Below are 21999 nucleotides of genomic sequence, written 5' to 3' on the forward strand. Positions count from 1 at the left end.
TGCTTTAGTTGAGATTTGGGAATTACATGGGGTTGGACTAGGTGGCCCTTGGGGTGTCTTCCAACACTACAATTCTATGAACGTCATACAGTGGCTGGAAAATGGACTGTGCCAGCCCAATCTCAGAAATGGAGGAGTGATGGTTTTCTTGGAGCGGCCAGGAAGGTATCAATGAAAGTTGCATTTATTTATTATTATAAAATGAAGTATATATATTTTTTTATGTTACAAAAAGTCTTTTTTTTTCTTGAACAGAAAGTGTATAAACAGCTATTATTTATATTTACCAACGAAAGGCTTGCATCAACAAATGTTTCATTACGTATTTATGTAAATAATTTTGGAAGGTATTGAATAATTAGACAACAATGTTCCATGTTATTTCAGGCCGTGTTCCTAATTCTCCTGCAGAGCTAATAAAGCCACATGGCTCTAGATAGTCAGGTTATTGGACTAATCAGATCAACTACATTTATCCATGCAACATGCACCTCCATTGCCATGACAGTTAAGAAACATTAATCTCGGGAGCATGGTTAAATAGAAACGTGTCACCTCACTTTGAACCACACCCTCCCCACATTGTTGATTTAACACATGTAATGGAAATAAAGCATACAAATACATATATGCATTACCTATTTACCTCATGAACAAACACATCACTTATGGTCAGGGCACCTATTGTGCTATTCTTAAGAAACAGCATACTATCAAATGGTTTGTAATAGAACATTATTCCACTGCTTGTGTCTAGCTACCATTCAGCAAACATTTCACTAACATGCTGCTCTCTTCCTTGGAACTAATTAATGGGACATATTAATGGGCAGAATTTGTATCAGGTGGGTGTTCTCCCTCTCGGACAATCTACAGTCTTCAGATTATTTTCATCATTCTTGAAGTTATCCAAACAAGATAAAGATTACAGCACTGGTATTGCTCTTATTACTTCATCACAACATAATGAACTCACTACTCCTTGTTTTGTTTTTAACAATTGGTCTTAAACTTTAATGCCTAGCCAGATAATTTCCTGGTTTTGCATAGGCTGCTGGGCTAAACTAATGATTCACTCCTATAATTAAAGAGGTTATATGTTAAATCCTAGATTACCCCTGCTTCTGTGGCAAATGATGCTGAGAGGTTCCTATATATTAAGGCAAGAGTCTCTGAGCAGGGGCACAAGTGGCCAACTGTTCTAATCCTACTTCTTTACTGATAGCACTTCCTTCTTTATCCCTCATCCATTTAGTGAACAATTTTGAGAGTATTTTTTGAAAGAGCAAAGAGTCAGAAATCAAAATTCAAGACTCAATTGCTTAATGGAAACTCCGCTTCAGTCTTTATAAATTGAGAGATTACCCTATTTTACCAAGGCTGTAACCTTGCTCTATTTATTTCAATCAAAGCAGGTCCCAGTTCTCTGATCCAACAGAATCTGCAAGGAGCAGCCGAATTGTGCCTTTATAGACGAAGTTCCACTGATCTGCTGTTAAGCACGGAAAGAGGGAACTTTCAACAACCCATTGACCTGATCAGTAGAATTGTGGTTATTTGAAAGGGCTACATACATTGCTCTGCTGTTAGACTGGACGGGCTGCAAATGCAATCCAAAACCATGATCTGCTGGGTTAGAATGCATGCGGATGGAGTGGAGGTCTCCCTCCACCTAGCCCAGGATTACTGCACTGCTCCCTGCTCCACATTCCAGCCGCTGCTCTGATGTCTGGCAGGCTTCCCACTGGCAGTAACCCATGGAAAGCTCCAGGGATGGGGCTGAACTGGTATGGGCTTTCCTGGATCCCCAACCAGCCCCCCTGCCCTCACCCAACAGCACCAGGCCCAGTGACTATGCCAACTCCAGATTGGCGTTGTCCAGAGCAGACTTTTGCCTACCCTGCCTTCCACCCGGGTCAACATGAGCAGTGCAGCTGTGGATGCTGTGGTGGTTATGCCACTGCATCATCTCCCACCCCTGCCTGGCTGGCGTTTGAATTCCTCTGCCACAACTCTTGTCAGGCTTCAGGGAATCAAATCCCTCCCACGGTGGCAGCCAAGAAGCAGATAAACAAGAAGAGTTCTTACCAAATATTTTATTCAATATTCACAGAGACGAAGAAAAGCAGTTTCTCTTAGATAATGGCATTGCTCCGAGTAAAGTCCCACCCCTGAATCTCTTCTATTCTATGTCATCCCTGAGTCAGCTGATCTGAGTTTTCTGCCTCTGAGCTGTCTGTTCTACTACTCTCAATGCCTGCCTGGTCCCGGGGGAGGGGGGCAGGAATATTTCTAAAGACACTGAGTCTGTCAGCTGTCTCTCCCCTGGTGCATCCTCTTCCTGCTGTTCCTCTCCCATTATTTCCCAGCTTCTCCCCTCTGCAGTCTCTGAACTATGACCTTCTGCAAAACACTGTTATAAATCTATACTGTCCTCCTCTTCTCGGGAAGGTTAGGGGGGGGTGATCCCCACCATTCTCCCTCAGTCCAGCTGCTGACAACTCTATCTTACAAGGCATGCACAACACAGAAGTCTGCTTCCACAAGCATGGAGCACCTGGCTGGATTGGCGCACAAGGAGAGTGCTAGTTAGCAGGCAAAAGGCATCCAAGTCAGAATTTACCCTCCAAAAATGGAACTGGTGAAAAATTACTGAATTTATTTTCAGTTACCTATTGATTATCTCAATGAATTATAAATCCACAATGTATCGATCTGTATCCATCTATCTAACATTTTGGGCAATGATAGTGGAGATGTTATATAACAGACAAGGATCATGACGTTCTCCGGGTATGGTATGGCACCTTGCTGAAGCCACACAGGACTGAGTTTAGGCAGTGCCTGGTTGGGAGACTACCTCAAAACCACACACACTTTATATTGCGTTGCATGATGGAAGAAAGGTCAGAAATAAATGTAAGAAAATAAAACAATAAATAAATCACATTACCTCTTTCTTTTTTTACTCATCCATGGTTGGGTCAAGTCTACACACCTCCACTTACTCTCAGTGATTCATATAGACAGTATAAAAAATGCTTACACACAATCTTAGAAATCAAAATAGGTCACACGGGATACTATTTAAAACACAAGAAAGTAATTTCTTTTGCTTTTTTATTGAAAAATTATTAAAAGGAAAACAATACAATAACTTTCAATACACCCATCTTAGTTTACACATATAGCTCAATATAAGCCATCCAAATACGTAGCAAGGGTATGGAGGTCTTCCCACCACTGCGTAATAAATGGTGGGTATTTATCCTCCAAGGCTCTCCTTTATTACTGCAAGAACTCACAAAATCCATTTTTGTTGTCTTACCATTAATACCCATATAATTTAGTTAACTCTCCAAATATCTATTTTATACATTTTATTTGTTAGCACTAAGCAGTAGTATCCTTGCTGTTAATATAGCTAGGCAACGAAACAGTGCAGCCTTATCATACAAGTCATATCATGGGATGCAAGTCTCACCGGCTACAGTCCAGCACAGAGTTAAGCCTGCTTAAGCTGACTGATTTCAATGGGCTTAAAGTGTGCTTAACTGTACTGGCCAGTCCATAGTCACAGCTATTTATTTTCACTTTCAGTTCCAGACTTCTAAAATCAGAAACTGGTTGAATTCTTTGCAACTGTTTTCACTGCAGAAAACGTAGGCCAGATTCTTGTGCCTGAACTGAAGCAAACAGTGGTAAGCAGTTCTCACCTTACCAATAAATTAAAAATGAACAAATCCTCAGAGTTCTTAAAGTAACACGTCCCTAAGATCAGCTTCCATACCTGGGGATTGGAAAGTGGCCAATATAGAACCATTTTTTTAAAAAGGGATCCAGGGAAGATCCAGGAAATGACAGGCTGTTCCTGGTAAAATAGCAGAAAGCATTATCAAACAGATAATAACCCAAGCATATAGAAGAACAAGTAACACAGAGAGCTGCCATTTACTGAGTCGGGCAATTGGTCCACTGCTTTATTTCTATTGTAGATTAGGGCCGCTTATTTCTTTAGAGTATGGATGTGTTAAGACACTGGTTCAAAAACACCTGTGATTTTATATTTATGCTGCACCGTTATTTCTTTTGTTTTTTTATATAATAAATGGATGCTTCTCTTTAGCATCCAAAGAAACCTTTGGTGTGGTATGAATGAACTGTTCAAACAGATCTTTTGAACGGCACTCAGTTGTGACTCCTGCAAAAGGTTACAGAGAACCAGACAGAGGGCCTTCTCGGTAGTGGCGCCCGCCCTGTGGAATGCCCTCCCATCAGATGTCAAGGAAATAAGCAGCTATCCTATTTTTAAAAGACATCTGAAGGCAACCCTGTTTAGGGAAGTTTTTAATATTTAATGCTGTATTGTTTTTAACACTCGATTGGGAGCCGCCCAGAGTGGCTGGGGAAACTCAGCCAGATTGGCAGAGTATAAATAATAAATTATTCTTAAATTATTATAAAAGTCCCCATCTCTCAAAGCATGTTTTAGGGTCATGTGTGAAGAACACACAAACTCTACACATGTAACAGCATGTTGTAGATAAAGTGGCATTTCAAATGAAATCATTAATCCCACTGATTGGGACCAAACAGAAGATCCCTGGGTCCATATTGAACTTGCCCCAGCCATGCCAGCATTCTGAGCACTTCCCTTCTTTAAATTATTAGATTCGGTGATAAAGGGAATTGAATCCCTTTTAAAAAACTACAATCTTGACATGGAAAAATCAAAGGAAAATGTTGGCCTCTGGAACGTCGCCATTACGATAACTCCCTTTCTAGACCATCCTGCCTTTTATCAAGGCAGATAAATTTATCTGCCATTTATCAATAAGATAAATATTGGCATACAAAGAATGGAAAAACAGAGGCTTATACTCACTCTATAAAGGCAAAGCAATAGGTAAAGAAAGGTTAAAGGAAAATCTCAATGATCTGCACCCCAACTGGCTCCAGATTCTCCAATATTGTTCATTTGCAGTTGTTTGTTCTCTTATGACATTTGAAACAAGGTGTATTGAATCCCACTGTGATATGAAAGGTGTGGTTTCATTGATTTATGGTGTGCTCATGGACTATTACATTGAGAATGAAAAAGGTTTGCACATAGTATGAGAGACTGAAATAGGCAAAGAAATCAATGATAATGAGTCGGAAGGCATATGGAGGACCCCACCTTTAAGAACCATTTCATCTCACCTTCAAGAAGCTTCTTTGAAGGTCGTCCTCAGGTGGCATTGGACTCTGGTTCGCTTAGCAAAAATCAACAAATCCTTATCCCCTCTTTGTGGGAGGGGATGTGGGAATAGGAGAACATATTTTCATGCTTGGTGGGAATGTAAATTTGTCCACACATTTTGGACAAAGGTCTTCAGTATCATTTCTAAAATTGCTACACCTCTCTCGCCAAATCTAGCTTTAACTCTGCTCTCATTAAATCTAGATTCTGATCTCACTATTCAACATAAAGATCTAATTTTCTTTTTCCTGACGGCTGCACAACTGGTGATAGCGTATTTTTGGAAATTCCAGGCTGAGCTACCCCTTGAAGTTTGATTCAAAAATATCTGGAATGTGGCTATTTCAGAGCGATTAACTGGGCTTAGAACTGGGCTTAGTGTCTCTGGACAGCGCTGGCCCCCGGCCTCTTAAGTGAGATGGACGCACAACCCTAGAGTCTGGCAAGACTGGCCCATACGGGCAGGGGTACCTTTACCTTTACCTTTAACTGGGCTTAGAAGGGTAGCAAAAGGTGTTATAATGATGAAACCTGGTCCCCCTTCTTTTCTTACGTAAGGGAAGTTGATAGCAAATCTCTCCCACTAAGTTCACAAACATGTCTGTAGAGAGCCTATACTGACCATTAATGCTCTAAGGTTATGTAAAATGATGTTATTTATTATTTATTGAATTTATATACCTCCCTATACGCGGAGGTCTCAGGACAGTTCAGAGACTAATGCGATATTTGTTTATTTTGTGTGTGTATACCGTATTGAGTAAAATAAAGGAAGACACAAATGGGAAGAGTGCTATGGGGCTCTTAACCTGCTTGCAGGTTTCCATAGGCATCTGGTCCATCACTGTAGCAACAGGATGCTAGACCAGATGGGCCTTTGGTCTTGCTATGCTTTTGTTAAATATCTCAGGAGAACCACTGCTTGGAAGTGATGAAGTTCCAAGGAATGCAATTTAAAATCCAGCTGCACAGCTTCAGATAGTGGTTTTACTGATATTGCAGCCTGAGCAACCGACTACTTGTCATCTGTTTCGCAAATGGTACTGACAGGAAGTGGGAAAGGAACTTATGCATTAAGTGATCACATAAAAGAGTTGTTTTCTGACTTCCTGCCAGCGCCATTTTCCATTTGGTAGCGGAGCACCCAGACGGCTACTACCACTTTCCTAGAGAAAAGTGTGGTCAGCTGCTCCATTCACCAAGCAAGCAGTTGGGTAGACAAGCAGAGCAGGAAAGGGCAGTTACACTGAAACAATGGCAAATGGGGAGAAGCAAAGCCATGGCAGCAGAAGGAGGAAGTCACCATAAGGCATCTTGCCAGGGCTGCCTCAAACCACTGCTGCAGGCAATGGGAAGCCAGTGCCAGAGTCCATGGGTGCCTTTTCTCACCCCAGCAACTTATTTTTTCCCTTCTGGCAGAAGTCTCTCAAGTTGCTCTGGAGGGCCTTCCAAAGGAAAGAGTTTTAGGGGGACACAGTACTCTGCTGCCAGAGAGATTCGCTGAAAAGATATTAGCTAATACAGCTGCAACTGATGGAAAGAACAGATGGTGATACATCTATAGCAACAGCAGTTTAAATAAGGCAAGTGCCAAAGGTGCACGCTTGCAACGCTGCCTGCCAGCTGTTAAAGTGAGCTTAAGAATCATAGCTGGCTCAATACTGGCCAAAAGGTCACTAGGACACACGTAAATGGAACGTGAACTTCCTGAGTCCTTTTCTTGGCTTGCTAATAGTTGTTGTGCCACATCTGTCAGAGAAATCCCTTTCTAGAGCAGAAATATTGGTGTATTGAGGTGAGGGTCAGCAAAAGAACCATTGTGCCCAAGCTCTATATACACAGCTATAGCCCCTCAGTCTCACAGTTACAAAACTGGAAGTACATAAACTACAATTCTTGAAGCTTATGTACCCAACTTTTTTTTAAAAAGGAACATTCCAGCCACAGTACAATCCCTGTCCTAAGATGAAAGACAAGGTACAAGACTAAATATCTAGGTTAATCATGTGAGATGGTGGCAGAAAAATAATTATTATGTGTAAGACAAGGACCAGAAGAAAAGTTGAAAATTGTCTTGGATTTGATGAAAAACCATTCACCATCTGTTTTAGTCACAACTGATTTTCACTTAATCAGTAAGCACCATGTTTAGGTAGAGCCAGGGCTGCTTATATGCACCAAATGCAGACAAAAGGAATAAAGACATGCAATTTAATTGGTGATACGTGGTGTTCTATGATAGTTCAGTGTTTCAAACTGCCATGTATTAACGGCAAGAACTTGAATGCTAAATGACAGAAATTAATTAGCAGTAAGTAGTCCACTGTCAGTATCATTATGGTAGGACGCAACGTAACAATTTTCAAATATTTTACAGTATCTTGAACAGGCTTCCAGCCAGTAATTAACACAGAAAACTGTAACAAAAGAGTGTGGAAAACTGAATACATTAACTGCTTCAAAAACAAACAAAAAAAGCTGACATTTCCCACCTTTTCCAGTTTTACATGGGAATTAGAATCATTATGTTCTACGATTAAATGTATTAAATAGCTTTATCATTAAAACTTGTTTTAGAACTGTCCTCTATGCTTACAGTTCTCTTGTATCTGAACATGTCAAATGCCCAGAATTAATGTTAACCTCCTATTTTACAAGCAGATCATTCACAGTAATTGCAGCTTGCTAGCCTTACCTGTAACCCAGTAAAAAGAATTGGTAATAGTTGATCCTTTCATTACTACCAGTTTTGACCAATCACAAGAACAGCACAGTGTAGAAATACAGAAGGGTTCTGCTGGGTGCTGCAGTTTCTGCTGTTGTTAATTGGATTTGTAAATGGTAATCTGGGAGGAGCCAGTAGCAGCCTACTTTCTCTTCAACCTACATGCGGAACACTAAATGTGCTATGTAGATAGTTATCCCAAATACTGCTTTCTTGGGCCTGGCCTATATGATAAATACTGTAGGTTTTAAACAAACAGGTCATAGTAAGCCATTGCAATGCAGTATTCTTCCTTGTTATTTTTGAAGTTATTTAATTCAAAACTGCCAGTTGAGATACACACCTTAATTCAGTAATTTTAGGTATCCAACAAGCATTTCTTGATGAACACTTATATTAAAAGTTAATAATGAAAAGGAAAAGGAAGTTAACCATTTTGAAATAAGAATGCCTTTCTTATCTAGAAAGCACGCCTTTATTCTTAAGAGGTAAATGAAGTTTACCACTTTGGAACAGTGATTATAGTTTCACACTCTAATATTGACAATATAATATTTATGTTAAAAAAGATTATGTTTTCGTACTACCCCTCTAGACTGTTTTGCTTCTTCCTGTGACTTTTAAACACAGAATTTGGAAGATAAAGCTACGTTAACTAGGCTGAGCATGGTAAAAGCAACCTCGTATATATCCCTATAAATGTTACTTGCCTGTTGGGGGCTGGCACAGGAGCGATGGAGAGCTCAGACCCTCTTCCAGCAGTCTGTTGGGCATAAAAAAGGGTCCTTCCATTTCCACTAACCCACTCACTCACCTCATGGCTACTAGGCAGCTGCTTAAATAACAGGCTGGTATTTTGTTTTGTTTTGTTTTTAAAAACTGCAGCTGCCAGCATCTGATAAGGCAAGTTTGTAAGGCATCCCTTTGGTAAATTCATTCATTCATTCTCTTCTATTTTAAAAACATTTGTATACCGCCCTTTATTCAATACATTCCTGGGTGGTATAAGAAATAAAGCAGTAAAATATACAATAAAACCAAAACGTCACCAGTAATATAAGGCAGCAGATAAAACACAGAGCAGGTATTAGCCAAATTAGAATCAGAAAACAGAAATGTCTGCACACATACATACATACATAATTTTATTTGCATGCCGTCTTTCCATAGTTCAACCCATGCTCAAGACGGCTTACAAAGTGGGAAAAATAAATAATTACAACATAATAAAGCAGTCATAAACACTAAATATAAAAATACACAACAAAATCAAACAATTTCCACATAAATCATAAGATCTAAAATAAAGATACAAATAATTAACAGCAATAGCTGAAAAAACCAACAAAACTCCCTAACCCCCCCCCCAGCCCAATAGCCTCAGGTTTTGTAGCTGGAATCAGTCAGGGCCCTGCTCTCCCAGGCCAGGTGAAAAAGGGCCTGCAAGGCATGGAGCAGGTTTTCCCGGACTCACAGCCAAGATGGTCCAAGTTTTAGACCAAGATGGTCCAAGACGATGCATGTTTTACATATGTTTTTATTTTGTTGTTAATTGTCTTTTTATTAGTGTCTGCTGCAGTAGGCAGTAAAATAAGCTAGTGCTTGGCTCAAAGCAACTCAGAAAGAGCTTAATGGCACAGTGGGGATTTTAACTTGCGTCTCCCCAGTCCTAGTCTGAACTGCTACAACACACTGGCTGAAATTGTGACTCTTCTACACACTACAGAAGTGAACTTTACTGCACTGTTTTATTTGACCTTCCGGCTGCTCCTTTTCTACAGCTGATACAGCACATAGTTGCCACTGTATTCACCCTAGCCTACTCTCTTTGGAATACAGTAACGTATATTCACAGAACTTTAGGAGGGAGGTATCTATTCGTTTTATGCAAGCAAGAAAACTCCTGCCCAAGACCTAAGCCTGAACAGCAAATAAGCCTGGAAAATAGTGTGTCAGCTAAATGCTTATATTTGACCAGCCAGCAAAGACACTGGGATTATAAACAACTGAAATTATTGGGTCATCGCATATATTATACTTATATACCTAAACAGGATAGTGATCAAATATCAGTCTCTCTTTTTTTCTTTCTTTTTCTTTCAATTTTTTCTTTTATTCTTCAGTTCTGCATTTTGCAACTTTTTAAAAAATGGATTAAAAAGAGAGAGCTAACAATGCACTTCAGAACTTTGGCTGCATCCAGCTAATTCTGAAATTTGAAGCATTGCGTCACTTGTTTATATATTCCCTTGCTACCATAAAGGACTTTACAGAAACTGTTGATAAGAGAAAGAAGGGAAAGAAAATTGCTTCAAAAGCAATTGTATGTATCACCTTATATATATTGCTTGTATATATCACCCTGGGATTAATTATCCCACAGGCCTGGGGCCCAATTTTTACTAACTGGGATGAAAGCTTGCTAGAAACAATAAGTTCTTTCTAAGCACCAAGAGTCAAGGGAACTGTGCAGAAGAAAAAAATAATTAGCTCCACATAATCAGCTAGGAAGCTAATCAGTTTTATTGCTGTTATTATGTGAATAACAGTAAAAAAAAAATCAAGGCAGAAACCAAAACCAGATAAATAATTTTTGTTATTAATTAGTAAAAACAATGTATATGTGAAAACACTCACTTTTTATTTATTTTCTAATAGCTCTGTCAAACAAAACTAGGTTAAGTAAGCACAACATTTAGCCTCAAGAGCTCTAATACCTCAAGCACAAGCACAAATATCAACGAATGAAAAACATGTTTTTTTCCAGAGCAAAGGATTCAAGAAGAAAAGTTATTATGTAATAACACCGCATATGTGTACTCCCTGTGTCTTAGGTCATAGCTACTTATTTGAGTAAGCACAAATACTTCAGTGCTGCTAAATCCCACCAGTGCAGTCACTAACCCAATTGGGAGGCCATGGTAACTCATCGTTAAAATTGTCAAACAGTGGTACAATTCTATCCAGATTAAGCATTTCTAAATCTAATTTATCTCAACATGAGAACAAAATGTATGCTTATCTCCCACTGAAATCATGGGACTTTTAACATGTCTAATGTTAGTGCGATTGGTTCTGAAGTTAAAAAGCTTCTGCTAGACTACAGGAAAAATTACTGGCAGAATTGGGCAGATGCAAGTTGTTTTTAAAAGCACAAGTATAATCAGTGAACATGTAAAGGAAAAGCTTTAACTTAAGCAGAACACACTTCCCATAGCCATTAGTGAGATACAAATAAAATCAGGCTTTTGACACTGCCAGTAAAGCTGTGAGCTGTCAAATACGCAAAAGTAAAAACTAATCTTGTTTGAATCAATTCCCTTACCTAAGCCCATTTCCTTCATAAACTGGAAAAAAATAGTTAAATTATCAGAGCTGATGAAAAACCACAAACACAAAGAGTTGTCTATAGCTTTTAGATGACTTTAAATTGCTAGCATGTAAGAAATAACTCCCAAGTATGTCCAAGGGCTTCTCAACAGCTACCTGGAGGACCATCTTGTTCCTTGCAAGCCTGTCTAGGCACTGAGATCTTCTAGAGAGGTCATTCTCTCTGTCCTGCTGACAAATAACTTAAGTGCAGATGAGAACCACTGAAATTAATGAATATTGACTAAGTTAGGTCGATTAATTTCATTAGGGCTACTCTGAGCAGGGCTACTTCATTGAATACAACCCATTGTTTTTCATTAGTGGCCACTATTCATTGGGGCTACTCTGAGCAGGGCTCATTGAATCCAACCCATTGTTTTTCATTAGTGGCCACTATTAGCCGCCTCTGTATACCAATATATATCATCTGTACATCAATATACCAGTTTCCAGACCCTCTCTTTCTAAAGTCTGTGGAAATACCAAATGAGGGGAAGGGAATAGTTTGCACACTAGTTTGAAAACATGTACAGACAACACAGATAGGAGCTGTCAATTTAGATGACACTATCACAGGGAGGTGTGTACAATTGCAAACCACCATGTATAAAGGAACACTGTGAGAAAATGAGCCCTGTGATTCGCAAAGGCTACATTGTACATGGCCTCCGAGTAGACTGAAATTAATCAAGTCCATTAATTTCAATAGGTCTATTTTGAGTATGACTTAGTTGGATATCACCCATAACATTTATCTTGGATTCTCTAGAAATGCATAGGTGTTAAAAGTTTAAAGAAACAGTAATTATCAGTTATTTTTTTCAAGGCAGTTATAGGTTTTCTACTCCAACAAAATTCTTAGAACTGCATGTTTTTATGTGAATAAACTAGTCTACTGCAGAAAGGTAAATTTATATTTATTACTCTGCCCATTACCAGCACAAGAGCCTCACCCATGAGGGCAGGGAACCCTCATGCTCAAAAAGGTTCCCCACCCCTGCCTTAGGGTGCACTGCATATTCAGTGCTTGGATATTTTTGCAAGTAATACAAAAAGGTACCCCCTCCTATCATTTCATCACATAAAGGATTTCACAGCATTTTTATTTGTCTGTAGAAAACATCCCCTAAATACCTAGGTTATCCACACTAAATGGATTTAATGCAAGTTACATGCCTTGCATCTTGACAAAGGCAGGTGACAAAGTACCTTCAGATCAGACAGGAGACAGTATTTTAGTAGTGCTACGTTGTCTGAAAAGGTTTTTGCTTTCCACAGCTTCTATCTTCCCACTGTCATCTGGTGGCCAATTCTCTGAAACAACACAAAAAGTCTGAAGCACCCGATTGCCAAAGGGCATGAGTCCAAGCAGCCACGTGCCTCTTCAGAAGGAGAGGAGAGGAACCCTCATCCTCTTGTCTCCAGATTTCCCGATTTAGTTTGGGTTTGTTCCCCCACCCCCCACCCCAAGCTTTTTTGACCATATCACTGAAGGGGCGAGGGCTCCCCTGTTTGGAGTGAGACGCTGCCTAGGAACTAAAGGTAAACCCTACCTATGTGGGGAAGCCGCCTGGAAGATGAGTGGGTGGGTCATGGAATCATAAGCATCGTAGAGTTTGAAAGGGAACCCCCGGGGTCATCTAGTCCAACCCCCTGCAATGCAGGAATCTCAACCCGAGCATCCATGGCAGGTGGCCAGCCAGCGTGTGAGTGACCCGCACAGCAGCATCCCTGACGGCCACCTGAGAAGCGCATTGGGGCAGCAGAGGAAGCCGTCTGTGGGGTGGGAGAAAAGCTTATAGGTGTGTGTGGGGGGGTGCAACTCAGGGCTCCGAAAACCGAGGAAGCGGCACCGGGGGAGCTGCGAGGCTGGCTGGAGAGAGCCTCGCCTCGTAGCCCTCGGGGAGCCGCCCCCCTCCGGTGTGGGGGGGGGGGAGGGCAGACGCCGCGGGAGCATATCCTGCGAAGCGGCGGAAGCGAACCCACCTCGTCACGGTCGGCTTCTGAGGCGGCGGCGGCGGGGCGGAGAAACCCCCCATCCGGCGCTCCCGGACCTCCTCTCCGCGCCGGGCCCGGCCGGCATTGGGGAAGGCCCGAGGGATGGGAGGGCCCGTCCCGCCTTCCAGGCGGCGGCTTCTTGAAAAGGCGAGGCGAAGCCAAGAGGAGCGGCCTCCGAACAAAAAAAAAAAGCGCCGCGGGTGCGCCTGCGCGGCCCGCCAGGCCAGGCCTCGCTTGGGCTTGTTGCCATGGTGACAGGCCGGCGGGAAAAACGAAACCGGGGAGGGAGGGGCGGAGGGAGGCCTTTTCTTCAGCGCCAGGTGCTGGCCGCCCGTGCTCTGTTGGAGGGGAAACGGCACGGAGGGGGGGGGGCTGTTGGGGTTTGGTTGACCGTCTCCCGCTTCGTCCAGCGGGGCTTTGTAGCTTCACGGCAAAAAGTAAGAGCGCTCTTAAGTTTAAACTGGGCCTCGTTGCTCTTAGAATCAAAGAATTTGGAAAGGACCTCGGAGGGTCATCTAGTCCAACCCACTGCAATATAGGCATCTCAACTGAAGCATTATGACAGGTGCCAGCCAACCTCTGCTTAAAAACCTCCAAGGATGGAGAGTCCACCACTTTCCGATGGAGTCCGTTCCACTGTCAAAACAGCTCTCACCATTATCAGCATCATCACCATCATTATAGGCTGGATATCCCACAGCATCGAGGCTCCACGAGGCTTGGCATTCCTGTGCAACAGATCCAATTTCTGCCATCAAAATGCAGTTCTAGTCGCTACCTTCCATGCATTCGCATACCTATGGTTCATTTAGTTTCCCTTTCTGTCAGTATTTGTATACAAACTACATATATTGTCACCAGATCCTGTTTCATAACATTTTGCAGAATCTTGTATAACCTTTTAAAAATAAATAAATTAAAAGTATATGTGTTTGTGTGTATATAAACTCAGGTTGTGCTATTAAAAGTTGATTTAGCATTGTTGCGTGAAAACGTCCTTCCCTCACCACACAAAAATCAGACCCTTTTTTGCAATAATGAAAGTGATGAGAAAATGGACTGGGGAGTGTGGGGTACAAATTTGCTTGAAGCAACATCATATAATTATGTGGCAAATCAGAAAGCTCAATAAGTAACTGATGCTGTTTAATCTGCCTGAAAATTTGTATATACAAATCAGTTTTCATTTTAGTTCATTTGCCAATTGCAGAAACATTAAACAACACTGGGTGTTTGCAGACTATTTTTGTTTTTACTGCTGTAAACTGCTTAGATATATTTTTATGATATAGCAGTATACAAATATTTTTTATAAATTCTTATTTTGCTTATGGTTGAGTTTAATTGTTTTTGAATGTTTTAAGTATCTGTTTTAACTGTCTATTACTGATATATTTAATGTGTGGTGTGTTTTGAATTTTTTGCTCGGAGGTTTTAGTACAATAAGTGGTATATAATTTTTATTTATTTATTCTTTATTATCAACTCTAATAATAAATCTGATGTTGAAATTCCCTGAGTCAAGAAAAGAGAAAGAAACCCAATAGCCCCAATAAATATGCCAAAGAATTACAAGTTTTTCTCCTTCTGGGAGACTTTATTGTTGTCCTCAGCCCAGTAGCAAGCAGGTCAAAAGGGAAGGGAGAGAATAGGGTCCCATTGTACTATGCCAAGCTTTAAGGTCTTCTAGGGATACAAAATGTTGCTGGAATACTGAATTGCTCCATTGTTCTTCTACAGTGCAAGTCAACACAAGAGATGAAGAAAGAACACTGCTTTCTTTATTCCATCAGTTAAAATTAGGGTTTCCGAGCCGGTACTCTGTCTCTTGGGTCAATTTATGGCCTAAACAGTATCTGCCAATATGTGTAACAAACCCAAATGTATTTTCTTTTCCTTACTGCTTCAGGAATGGAGAATCAGCTGGGGTATTAAATTCATTCCAATCCTCACCTAACACTTCACTCCAAATTGACCTCTAAGCTGCCTCTTCGTGCCGGGTTCCAACTGTGTTTTTGCAGCTATTTATTCTGAACCCCACTTTTCAGACTATTATCATTTCCCAAGATTAACAGGGAGAGAGAGAGACAAAGCACTGTCATCAGGCTTACAAAGACACAGAAAGGAAGGGGAAAGGCAAAAGAAGGAGAGCAGTTGAAGGCCAGATCTAAGCAAAAAGAAGTGTTGGTTATTTATGCCCAGTTCAGGCCCACCTGATCTTCCCCTGCTGATAACAGCCGTTGGTGGCATATGTGGTCAGTGGATAGGATCAGAGGGTTCTTTTGCTTCATTTAATGGTGGGCTGTGTGAATTCACTCTCACCAGATGCAGTAATGGGCACTAAATTGAGTGGTTTTCAAAGAGGGTTAGACAAATTTATGGAGGATAAGGCTATCAATGGCTATTAGCAAGGATACTGATACCTGTGTTCCACCTCAATGTCAGAGGCATTTGTGGATGGAGAGGACCTGACTCTGCTTCCTGGTGACCCAGCAACCAGTGGGAGCTGGCCAGTCCATTGGGCAATCAGGAAACAGAATTTAAGTTTCCTCAGATAGGGGCTACCTGAGAGAGCACAGGCAGAGATTGTCTGTGAGTTAGACAGGGATCTGGGATTAGAGATAGGAACCTTCTGTCTGGGTGGACAGAAGGCTTGCCTGGCTAACTGAGCAGACTCAAATAAGGATTATTTCTCAGTGGGGACAGCAAATTGGCTCTCTGTTAAAGATAGGGATTGTCTGTGGGCAAAGTTCTAACTACCTGGGGAAGTTTAGGGCTCTAGAAGGTACTGGGAATGTTTTACAGGTAGTGCAAGGCAGTAGTCATCCTAGAAATAATCTTTTAAAGCATGAAGTTAAGGAATATCCTAAATATCTCTGTAAAGAGTGTTTTTTTAAAAAAGAAACAAAGTGTTAAAAAACTTCTCACTAAACGATAATCTCTTTGAGCATAAACAAAATTCTTGTTTTGTTCTAAAAGCGTCTCATCCTTACTCTGGGTGATGATTAAGCAGTCACAGGTTCCCCTCCACCTAACTAATACTTTGCTGCTGGATAAACATAAAGGCTACTGCAAAGAGTTAATTGGGAACCTCTGCTGTGGGAATGGAGGGTGAGATTTATTTAATAATACACCTAAAAAAGCAATTATCAGGGCTGCCCACTTGAATAAAATATTGTGGGCGCCCAGGTGAGCCCTGCCCCACATGATCGATCACATGACGCAGTGCACACACACTATTTGAATGGAAATGCCCATCAACTTTGTGGGGGCCTGGCCCCCTAAAATAGTTTATTGTGGGAGCCAAAGTCCCCATGGCCCCTAGGAGATGGATCCTATGGCAACCATGTTACCCAGCACCCTACTTAAGTGAGGGTGTCCATTATGCCTCTGAATGCCAGTTGCTGGGAAACACAACTGGGGGAGTGCTGCTCATTTTCTTATGTTATCTTAAGCCCGACACAGACAGACGGACAGACAGACAGACAGACAGAGATGCATCAGAAGGAACAATTTGGAGCTCAGAAGCAGAGGGGGAATCTGTTCCCCTCCCAGCCACTTCTACAATCCAAATGACTCCCCCCAGATGCTTTTCACTCCCTAGATTTCCATAGATGTGTTGCCCAGGGGGGCTGCAGAGCTGAAGACAGCACATTATTTCCTCACTTTTGTGTTTAACACTTGGTGAATCTCATGACAAAGAGAGGGAAGTTTCTCCAGCAACTATCCCCAGATATCCCATGAAGTTCTACCTAGTTCTGTGAAGTTTGTGCTGGGTCTACAAATGTAGCAGGATGAGGCTGGCAAGATTTGAGGAGATTAAATGGGATGGGCCACTTAAGATTGCAGGCATCACTTTTTAAGACGCTCCTATAAGTAAAGCCTGCCAACCTAGCAGTTCAAAAGCACGTCAAAGTGCAAGTAGATAACTAGGTAAACCTCCAGCGGGAAGGTAAACGGCGTTTCCATGCGCTGCTCTGGTTCGCCAGAAGCGGCTTAGTCATGCTGGCCACATGACCTGGAAGCTGTACGCCGGCTCCCTCGGCCAATAAAGCAAGATGAGCGCCACAACCCCAGAGTCAGTCACGACTGGACCTAATGGTCAGGGGTCCCTTTACCTATAAGTAAAGCATGTATGTGGGAAACAGGGTGACTGGTGATACTTATGCTAAACATTTCTTTCGGATTTCTTCTGGCAAGGTTTTGTTTTGATTAACTTGGGGAAAACACTGAAAAGCAAGTGGTTACAGCGACAATTACCACCTCAAAATGTGAGTACCTCATTCCTATTCATTACAGGCCTGCTTCAGAAAGGTGTTATAATTGAACACTGGTATACATCTCTGTTTTGGAAATAAACACTTCAGTTCCAACCCTGTGAATGCTCTAATTGAATGTATAAGACTGAGTAAAGGAATGCAGTATTTGGCTTCAGTCCAACAAGCAGGTGCTGAGCTCTGCACTTATGATGGTGCTTTTGAGTCTTCCTTCCATGAGCTGCTCTTATGCCATTTGACCAGCCAAACCCTCCTCCCCAAATTAACTTGGAGTAGCTTGAAACATCTTTACTCAAAATATAAGGAATTGTTTTGTGGGGCAGGGAAACGTAACATATCTCAAGGTGTATAAGCCTTGGCACTCCTAAAAGGGCTCTTTGGGTCTTATTTTACCTTGCCTCTGATCTGGGATCTCTGAAATCTTGATTAGTTTCTTGAATAAGTATCTTCATATTAGCTCAGCCACCATGGCATAACTGTGGCAAGTAATTAACATGAAAATGATTTTCAGGTATGTCTGTTAAGTGATGATTCTTATTATAGATCAGGGGTTCAAACACAAGGTTTTTTAGGGATTTTTGCCTTTCTCCCCCCCCAAAAAAAAAAACACTGGCGCTAAATCAGAGCAAATAGCAATGCATGGAAAAGCCTGTTTGTTCCGATTCAGCACTAAACCAATAGTTTTCTTGGGTGAAAGCAATGGAACAAGTGTGGAGGAGCCCTTCAAGGGAAGTAAATATACCCAGTCACTATGTACCTGTATTTCAACTGCAGAACAATATATCCTTAATACTGGAAGGGTTAAGATGCAACTCAGCTTGCACAGAAGGCTGATGTGTCTGCATGGGGGAAAGTAGATAAAGGAACATCCAATTTATCTAGACTGTCATTTCTGAGCTAACCAGTGCTGGCCTCCTATCAGATGCTAGACTCAGCTATACAGCTGCAAATAAAACGGTTTAAATGTGTTGTAAAGTTCTATATACAAATGTGACCCTAGATGGAGACGGTGAGCTATGCCAAATTCAATGTATTTTTTCAAAACGTTTTTTTTTATAAAAAAAAAGCATTTTCACAGCATTTTTTATAAGTGTGTAGATTCCACCTTATATCCTTAGGGTTACTGATCTCACTTCCTACATCTTCATCCTCATATTGGGAGAGGAGACATCTTCCTTCTGTCTTTTCTGCTGAGTAAGCATGGCTCATTGCATTTCCACCTTAGTTAGATGGGTCTTTCCTATCAAGCATGTATTTCCTACAATAAATGTAGCTTTCTTATTTTCCCAAAACACGCACCAGAGTCTTGGTGTGACTATATCCAGGGTAAATTGTGCTCCTCCAGCAGGGATTCAGTATTTAGTTAAGTTCCTGCCAGCATTTTAATTCCAAATGTCAACACACAATTCATTCTGGCTCTGTTATGAACATTATTTACATCCTTTTCTGGCTGTTTCTCCTTTAATTCTGTTTATCACTAGCAATAGTTATGTATCTCTGCTCTTTACCTAAGTGAATAGAGCCTTTCCAGAGACAACATTGCTTCTCACTAGAGGCCTCTCGCTTACCCTGTTTACATAGATGCATCACACATTATACAATAACTGTCTTGTTTGTGACAGAACTGAGAACGGAACAAAAGAAGGCTAGTCAGCCGTTACAGCAAGGCACAGCCCTATGATGGGCAGCAACACTGGCTGATTATGATCTGCCATTCCTACAGAAACTGTGTAATAAATATTTCTGTAATATTGTAGGACTCTACCACAAAGTACCACACTCTTCTTACTTAAAATAATCATATACTCTGTTCTGTGAATGAATAATCCCCAAAAACTCCCCCTTCCTTTGTTTGGTCACATCAGATTCATTTTTACCTTTTCAGCAATTGCTGATTTATTTATTTTTAAAGCTGAATGCAAAGAAACAAACTGGTACTATATTACCATTTATGAACTGCAATCCAAAGGTTTGGGAGGCAATCTGCAAATCTACCATGTTTTCAATAAATCTGCTTATGAGTGAACATTATGTAAACTCACAGCACTTAATATTTTAACCCCCTAAGGCCAAATCAACCATCGTTGCAAGTAAAAAAAAAAAATGCTTTCATGAGAACCAAACCATTTAAAGCGTCACAATGTTTTAATAATATCATGCTATCTTCTTTATCATTATGGGAGTGTGCACAGGGTATTTGGTGTGTGTCAAGGCACACCCTAATGTTTAAAAATCAAAAACGGATTGTAGAGACAGGAAAGAGTACAGAGTACCTGACTTTCTCAGCTGCCATGACCCACAGGGAATCAGCAATGGGGAAGAGACAAAGGCGAAAGGCAAGAGGAGAGTGTGACGTTAACATAGGAGAGTGCTGGAGGTGAAATAGTTAAACAAGTTACCCAATCAGAACCCGGGGGGTGGAGTCAGGGGGACTATAAAACCAGCTCTGGGAGGGGCGAAAGGGGAGTTCGTTGGGAGTTGGGTGGTTGGTTGGAGTGGGAGTGAATTGGGATAGAGTCTGTGAGTAGGTTGAGTTAGTGTAGCAAAATAAGCTGAGTCAGGAACAGTTAGGAGCTAGGAAGACAAGTAAATATCTGAGAGGTGGTTTAGTGAGTGAGAGCAGGTAGCGGAAGTTATAGGTCTGGATAGGCACCCTATGATTGTAATTGACCGATACCGTTTATGAAACCACACGCTTGTTAAACTGCAATAAATAAACAGAAGTTTATGTTCCAATTTAACCCTGACTGGACTCAGTATTGTACCAGGTAGGGCCTGGGTGGTGGCAGCGAGAAATCAAGTGGTGGCACAGGGATCAATAGATGGTGAAACGTCCGGGGACCCTGTGTGATCGCCACAGAGAGAAACTGAAGAAAGAGATGCAAGCAGAAGAAAAAGGATAGAGCTTCTGTCTGCACTTGTCTCTGGAAGCACCAGTCCTGCCAATCATCCCCCTGCCACTTCCAGAGACAGGTGCAGGCAAAAGCTGTCAATCCATTCTGGGCGTTTTCTCCTGCCTGCATTGCCCAGTCCCATAACTCTTGATGTTTCCTATTTTCTTCTCACAACAGAAACTTTCCTTCCTCTCATATAGGCCAGCTATGGAGACATTAGGTTGGTTCACATAGGCAAGCTGAGCATTTATTTTCTCTTGGGTACAGCAGCACATAAAGAAGTATCAGCATAAGCTGGGCTGCCACCATTTGTACAGCTGCAATGGCATCTTTCTCCATACATCTGAGTTGTATTTTTTAAAAAGAAAGAAAGAAGTCAGCTCAGCCTTGTGATGCAACCCCTTGGATCTCCTTAGACTAGGCAATAACTTCATATGCACAAAACCAGAGCCTAAATCATGTCAAAATGGTGTTACATTAGGTGTGTGGTTGCCCCCCAAAACAGCATGTGTTCAGTAACCCCTCTCTCCCACCACACAGGGCTGGTCCTACCATTAGGCAGAATGAGGTAGCCACCTCAAGCAGCTGATTTTGTGTCTCATAAAAGGGCAGGTGAATGAATTTAATATTGTTGCATTTTAACTCCCATGGAGACCCTGATGGAATTTTCTGTCTCAGGAGCAAAAATAACTTGGCTAGCCATGAACTACTATGCACCTTGATTGGGCCAGGCCGGGGAGAGCACCATTGGCTGCTCTATCTCAGGAGGTAAAGTATGGACAGTGGAGGGATCCTCTGCACACGGCTGTGGTGGCGCGATGGCAGTGGCTCGTGCCGCCGCTCCTGGGTGCGAGCCCCCTGTGGGCTGCCTTCTTGTCACTCCCCTCAGAGATGGCACCCAGGGCAAACCGCCCCCCCCCCGCCTCCCTTCCTCCTATGTTTTGGAGGCAGAGAGGAGAATCAAATGTTTGAGTGGCACCATGTTTAATTCAAGTTCAGTTTCTTTGGTTTACAGGCCATGAACATCAAAAACAGTGTAGGGTTAACAAGACAACCACAGCAAACAAGAAAAGAAACATGATGTACATACATGCACACATGAGAATAAATGAGAGTAGTACAAAATCTATTAAAAAAATAAAAAATAGTTAAAGTTACAGACAATTTTAACTCACAGCTCATCTGCTCTTTAATATTTATGGCCTATTTGTGATGGCTGCACTACGGAACTTCGATCTAGTCCCTGTGATCATTGGGTTATAATCTGTCATTAAAACTGAGCCACAAAATTCATCTGGGCTCCCCAAATGTAGGGAAAGTGCTGGGGAGCACATTTAATGTCATGTGTGGTTTGTTCTCATCTCAGGGACAACATTCAGAATGAGACTGCCAACTGGTTATGGTAGGTTCTAGGAGATTTCCTGTGAAAAACAGCTGGAAGAGATGCAGAACTACAGATACAGAGAACGACAAAGAGCCAGGCACTGTGAT

At 41.6% G+C, this 21999-nt stretch overlaps 1 protein-coding gene across 4 annotated transcripts in view; it reads right to left on the bottom strand.

Annotated features, from left to right (window-relative positions):
• PTPDC1 (protein tyrosine phosphatase domain containing 1) overlaps positions 1-13545 on the bottom strand; it is a 31562-nt gene extending 18017 nt beyond the window's left edge. For 2 of the 4 annotated variants that reach the window (XM_077924884.1, XM_077924882.1), the window contains exon 1: positions 13326-13545. The gene's annotated coding sequence lies outside the window, so the exon portion shown is untranslated. Of the gene's footprint in view, positions 1-3790; positions 3808-12548; positions 12654-13325 lie in introns of those variants that run through there. The other 2 variants (XM_077924883.1, XM_077924885.1) reach the window with 2 other exon arrangements.
• Positions 13546-21999: the final 8454 nt, after the last annotated feature.

This window comes from Podarcis muralis, chromosome 2 (genome assembly GCF_964188315.1).
Source record: "Podarcis muralis chromosome 2, rPodMur119.hap1.1, whole genome shotgun sequence".
Lineage (NCBI taxonomy): Eukaryota > Metazoa > Chordata > Lepidosauria > Squamata > Lacertidae > Podarcis > Podarcis muralis.